The following is a 6,197-nucleotide window of genomic DNA, read 5'->3' as shown; positions in this document are numbered from 1 at the left end:
CTGTATCATTTCCATTTTTTTGGTTCTATTTTGTTTCTTTGTTTTTACTATTTTTTGTAATCTCTCCTCTCTCTCTCTCTCTCTCTCTCTCTCTCTCTCTCTCGTACATAGTGACCCTGTCTCAAAAAAACAACAAAAAACTAAAAATCAACTTAGGGCTCCCACTGCTCTCCTTTATGCTGAGCTGCTTAATCATTTCACTCTATATTCCTATGTAATTGTAATAGAAATAAAATGCACAATAAATGTAATGTGCTTGAATCATTTCAAGCCACTTCCTCCCTGACCTGTGGAAAAACTGCCTTTGAGGAAATTGGTCTCTGATGCCCAAAAGACTGGGGACCACTGCAGTACAGTGTGTCAGCCTATGATGCTGTTTCCAGCATCTTAAGGGAGGGCAGTCCTTTCATACTTTCCATCCACGAGGTTTCATGACAGTCTACTTCAACTCTGTCAAGAATACAAGCAAATAAGATGTTTTGAGGTGCCAGGGATATAGCTCAGTGGTACAGTGCCTGCCTGGCAAACGCAAGGTCCTGAGTTCATTTCCTGGCACGCGTGCGGGCGCACACACACTAAGATGTTTTGATGGGCTGATAAATACTAGCCAAAGGTAGTGTACCAGGATGAGGTTGGAGAGGGGACAGCATAGTAAAAGATGAGGTCACACAGGTCTGGAGCCCACAGGAAAGAACCTGGGTGTTATTCCCAGTGCAGTGGCTGGTGTTGTGTGGTTCAGATAAGGAAGCCATATGGTTTCCCTGGCTCCTCAAAGACCTTCCCCACACCATACATGCTCCTGTCCCTCCTCCCTGGGCATGCTGGCCTTTGGGCTATTCCAGGAATAATGTTTCAAGCTCTTTTCTGCCTTTACCTTTTCTTTTAATTTTCTTTCTTTCTTTCTGTCCTTCTTTTTCTGTCTGTCTGTCTTTCTTTCTTTCTTTTCTTTTTTTTTTTTTTGGAACAAGTTCTTTTTTTTTTTTTTTTTGAAACAAGTTCTCGGGCCTGCCACCCAGAGGCGCGCTGAGATGGCAATTCAGACTGGGTGTGGTGGCATGCGCCTGTAATCCCAGCTCTTGGAAAGCTGTAAACAGGTGGATCAGTATGAGCCCAATCTAGTAGTGAGACCATGAACACCCTCTAGACCTTTCCCTAAAAAATACAAAAGAAAGAAAGAAAGAAAGAAAGAAAGAAAGAAAGAAAGAAAGAAGTACTTGTTATGCAGTTCAGGTGGACCTTGAGCGCATGTATAGATGAGGCTGGCCTTGAACACACAGGGATCCTTCTACCTCAGCCTCCTGAGTGCTGGGATTACAGGCATGCACTACCCTGCTCCTGGCTTCTCCTTTTCTGCCTTTGGATAACTACATTTCTTACTTCATTTTCATGGAAACAGCCACCGCCACTGTTAACTATTTTTCTATACAGTAATATGTAGAAAAATGCTGTGGTGTCTGCCCCACAGCATTCAAATCTGTTTGAAGTTCTCACCTGGTGTGTCCTGTCTAAAATGTGTCCCTTCACCTCACTGTTGTGCCTCTCCCCCACCCTCCCCAGCACTCCCACTATTCCTTTTTTTTTTTTTTTCCGCAGTTGAACTCAGGGCTTTCAGACTGAACTACACTGGCTTCCCCTTTTTAAGTTTTGTTTTGTTTCATTTTGAGACTGAGTGTCACTAAGTTGCCCAGGCAGGGCTCAAACTTCTGATCTTCCTGCCTCAGTTTCTAAGGGTTCCGGGACTGGAGGTGTGTACCACCACAGCCAGCTTGCTTTGTCTAGAGCATTTATTTGTTATCTGTGTCCCAACACATTGGGGCTCTCGGTAATTCTTGGGAATGAGGAAAATATAGTTAAGAGACAAGCTTGGGGTCTTGTCTTCTCTCCTCATGGGAGGAGAAGAACTGAATAATAGTAGGGATGTTTATTTATACTTTTGCCAAGTTAGTATTGTGAGACACAAGATTGTTTAGCAACTAATGACTGCAATTGTCCAGGCAGGATGTTTTTCTCAAGACTGAGGTAGCTTGGGGCTGGGGACATAGCTCAGTAGAATAAACACTTGTCTGGCAAGCGCAGTGGCCTGAGTTCAATCCCTGGTTCAAAAAAAAAAAAAAAAAAAGACTGAGGTAGCTTGACTGCTTTAGGCACTGTGGCCTTGTTCAGTCCCCTCACATAGGACCAATTTCCAGCTTTAGCCACTCCCTACATACTTAACTTTACTTCTTCACTTGTGCATATTGTGCCAGCCCAGCTGGATTAGAAGTGCCACCTGAGGGTGTAGACAGGAACTGCTCTGTCATTGTGTGTTCCTGGTGCCTGGCACGTCGCCTAGCACCAGCAGAAGATTTTATTATTTTCTATTGCTGTGGAACACATTACTCCCAAAATGCAGTGACTCAAAACAATGTGCATTTATTCTATCATAGTTTCTAGAATCAGGAATCCAGGAAGGTTAAGCTAAGTTGTTGTGATTCGGTCTTCAAAAAAGGTGGGCTCCATGTGGGCCAGGGCTGCACTCACCTGAGGGCCTGAATGAGCCTGCGGCTCTTCTTCTGAGCCCTCTGTGGCTGCTGGCCAACGGCCCTAATCCCTTGCCACGTGAGTTTCTCCATAGGGCTGTCTGCAACGCAGTGGTTGGAAAAATAATCAGAGAAAGAGAAGAAGATATGAAGACCTAGTACTTTAAGTTGCACACCAGCATATCCACTTCATTTTATTTATTAATTTTTAAAACTGAATAAAAAATAGTAAAAATAAAATAGAAACAATACAGAATTTCACTAAACAAAATTACAGGAATTCAACAGTGATTGTTGCATTGCATATCATTGTCTTCAAGTTGGTTGCTCAGATTATGAGATATAAGCATGTAAAATTAGTCAAAAACTTTAAAAAATTTAAAAACAAGAAAAAATTAAGCATTATTTTTGCTGGGCCTTTAAATAGACCAGCAGAAATCAGAAGTACGATTATGCAAGCTATCTTGTGTATATACATACATATGTATATATACTTTTTCTCCCTTCCTTTTTTCTTTTTTCCTTTAAAACATGAAATGCTTCATGTATGTGCATGTCATCGTTGTGAAGAGGCTGTGCTAACTTTTTCTAAATTGATCCAGTTTTTTATGTGTGCTGCTTAAGTGAGCACCATTTTATTTATTTTAAAAAGTTGCAATGGGGGCTGGTGAGATGGCTCAGTGGTCTAAAGCACCTACTTGGAACAAGCTTAGCAAAGCACAGGGACAGCAATTCAATCCCCCAGCACCACATGCCAGCCAGCCCCGCCCCCTGGTGGGCTGAGCTGGCCACACACACACACACACACACACACACACATAAATAAATAAAATAAAATAAAATAAAAAGTTGCAATGAGGCTGAAGCAGGAGAATCTCAAGTCCCAACCCAATCTGGGTAATTTAGGAACATAATGAAAAATAAAATGAAAAATAAAAAAAACCCTATAGATGTAGCTCGGTGAAAAGCCCCCAGCATCACAGAAAATAAAACATCCCCCACCCTCCAAAAAAAAACAAACAAACCCCAAAACACCAAAAAACAAACAAACAAACAAAAAAACCTTCAAAGTCCAATCTGTATACAAAGGAAGAATTAAGTTCCACTCCATGAAGGGGAAGAATATCAAGTAATTTGTGGGCATATTTTTAAAACAAACATAGCAATCCATGAATACTTATGGATTGAAGGGTTGTATAAGATAGTTACACCTTTATTTTGGTTTTGTCTTTTTTTTTTTTATGCAGGGTCTCACTATGTAGCTCAGACTCATAGTCCTCCTCCTGATTTCTGCCTCCTTAGTGCTGGGATTACAGGTGTGGGCCACCATGCCCAGACTCAGTGGCCAGCCCAGTGTGCCCAGGGGTGGGACCAGTGCTGCATGTGGTGCCCGGGATTGAACCCTGACCCCTGCACTTGCCTAAGCAAGCGCTTAGTCCTCTGAGCTACACCACCAGCCCTCAATAGTTGAATCTTTAAATCATCACTCTGGCTGCTATGAGAAGAATGGAACACAGAGGCAAGAACAGCAGCAATGAGATCAGCAAAGAGAGGGCCACCAACATTTATTCTTTTCCTGAGCCACAAAGTGTTCCGAGCACTTTATGGTGGTGAACTCATTAGGCCCTCAGAACAACTTCCAGAGGTACAGCTCATACTACTGTCTCCTTTTCCAGACAAGGAAAGTGGGGTGCAGAGACGTGAAGGAGCAGGAGTGTAGGCCAGGGATGGTGCCACGGTCGACCTCTAGTTCTAGCTGTGGAGATTTCAAGCTCCTCTAGCCTCTCTAATCTGTGATTCCAACTCATAAAGCCCCTGGGCTCAAGGTATTACAGGAATCTCTAGGTCAGTTCAAGATAATACCATAGATATACAAGTTGCTTCTAGTGATACTAGAAGAGACCTAAAATAGACTGTATTGCCTCAGCCCTCATGTCTGTCCCTGTCTCTGTCTCTGTCTCTGCCTCTGCCTCCCTCCCTCTCTCTCTCTTTCTCCTCCCCCCCAGTTTCAATGATATAATAGATTATGTTCTTCCTTTTCAGTAATAGAAATACATTGTGATGGTGAAGATAAGACTTTGGGGTCTTTAATTTTTTAAATGTTTTGGCCTGGGGACTTAGGTTAGTGGTAGATTTATCTCCCAAGCATAAGGTCTTGGGTCCTACTACCAGCACACAAATGTAGGGCTGGGGATGTTGCTCAGCGGTATGGCACCTGCCTAGCAAGGGTGAGGCCCTAGATTTAAGGAGAAAAACAAATTCTTAAACACAATGAGGGTATTGCTGGGTGTGGTGGTGCATGCCCACGAATCCAGCATTTGGGAGGCCAAGTCAGGAGGATTGTCAAAGTTCAAGGCCAACTTGGGCTACATAGTGAACTGAAGCCCAGCCTGAACTACATAGCAAGATCTTGTCTCAAAAAAAAAAAAACAAAAAAACAACAGAGGTGTAATCTCAACTTGTACGAACTGGCATGGCAGCCTGCGCTATTGGGAGGCATGGGGGCACTATGGGCTCGGCCCTGAGCTTCCCAGCGTCTAGAGTGCTGCTTCCTGGGCTGGGCTGGCCTCTGTCGCTCGCTGGGTCAGCTCGGCCAGCCCAGCAGCAGAGCAATGGGCCTTCCGAGCCTGGCCTTCTGGCTACAGTAGAAACCGGTCATGACGGACAAACGCCAAGCTCCGAGCGAGGAGAGATTCTTGAGTCCTGAATTCATTCCTCCAAGAGGAAGAACTGATCCTCTAAAATTTCAAATAGAAAGAAAAGATATGTTAGAAAGGAAAAAGTACTCCACATTCCAGAGTTCTATGTTGGAAACATACTACATGTCACTGCAGCCGACTCTTACGCCCAAGGAAAAAATTAGCCAGTTTCTGGGAATTTGCATCCAGAGGTCAGGAAGTGGACTCAGAACTACTTGTACTCTTAGGAATACTATTGAAAGACAAGGTGGGGCTGGGGAGATGGCTCAGTGGAATAAGCACTTTCCTAGTAAGCGCAGGTGCCTGAGTTCAATCCCCGGTTCTGCCAAAAAAAAAAAAAAAAAAAAAAAAGATAATGTGTTGAGATTTGCTTTGATCAATATAATCCATGAGATCCACGTGGTCAAATTAAAGAAGGTTTGTTGTACTTATGAGATGGGCTCCCTGAGTACAGCACTTTCGATGTGAATGTGAAGCCGGTGGCACCAGAGGTTGACAAAGTTCCTGTTTATAAGATAAAAGTAACAATGAAGCCTAAGCCTTGGTCCAATCTTTGGTAGTGCCTGTATTTTAATATTCAAGGAATCTGATTTGATCTGTGTTTAACTGAAGAACAAATGGAGGAAGCTCAGAAGTGGAGTCAGCCGTGGCTTGAGTATGACATGATAAGGGAGTACGATACTTCAAAAATGGAGGCTGCCATATGGGATGAAATTGAAGCATCGAAGAAGTCCTGATTCCGAGAAGTCTTTGGTTATCTCAGGAGGATGTATTGTCTTTTAGAGGATTGAGCCACTGTAACTTTATTTATAAGAACATAATCCTTAAATAAGCTAAGCATTCTTTTTGTAAATTACTCTTTAAAAAATAAAATTTTCATAGCAGTTTAAAAAATAAAAAATAAAGGGGCCAGGGAGATGGCTCAGTGGAATAAGTGCTTCCCTGGCAAGCGCAAGGGCCTGAGTTCAATCCCCGATTC

At 43.0% G+C, this 6,197-nt stretch overlaps 1 non-coding gene and 1 pseudogene across 1 annotated transcript; one reads left to right on the top strand and one right to left on the bottom strand.

The window, feature by feature from the left end:
• Window positions 1-3,044: 3,044 nt before the first annotated feature.
• Window positions 3,045-3,150, bottom strand: LOC111815618. Its single transcript, XR_002820291.1, has one exon. It is a non-coding gene; the product is annotated as a U6 spliceosomal RNA (small nuclear RNA).
• A 1,878-nt stretch (window positions 3,151-5,028) lies between these two features.
• Window positions 5,029-5,955, top strand: LOC101576981 (annotated as a pseudogene).
• The last annotated feature ends 242 nt before the right edge of the window (window positions 5,956-6,197 follow it).

The sequence above is a fragment of the Octodon degus genome, unplaced genomic scaffold (assembly GCF_000260255.1).
Source record: "Octodon degus isolate 3935 unplaced genomic scaffold, OctDeg1.0 scaffold00018, whole genome shotgun sequence".
Taxonomy (NCBI): Eukaryota; Metazoa; Chordata; class Mammalia; order Rodentia; family Octodontidae; genus Octodon; species Octodon degus.
Note: the sequence above shows the minus strand (reverse complement) of the source record. Positions and strands in the feature narration are given on the sequence as shown.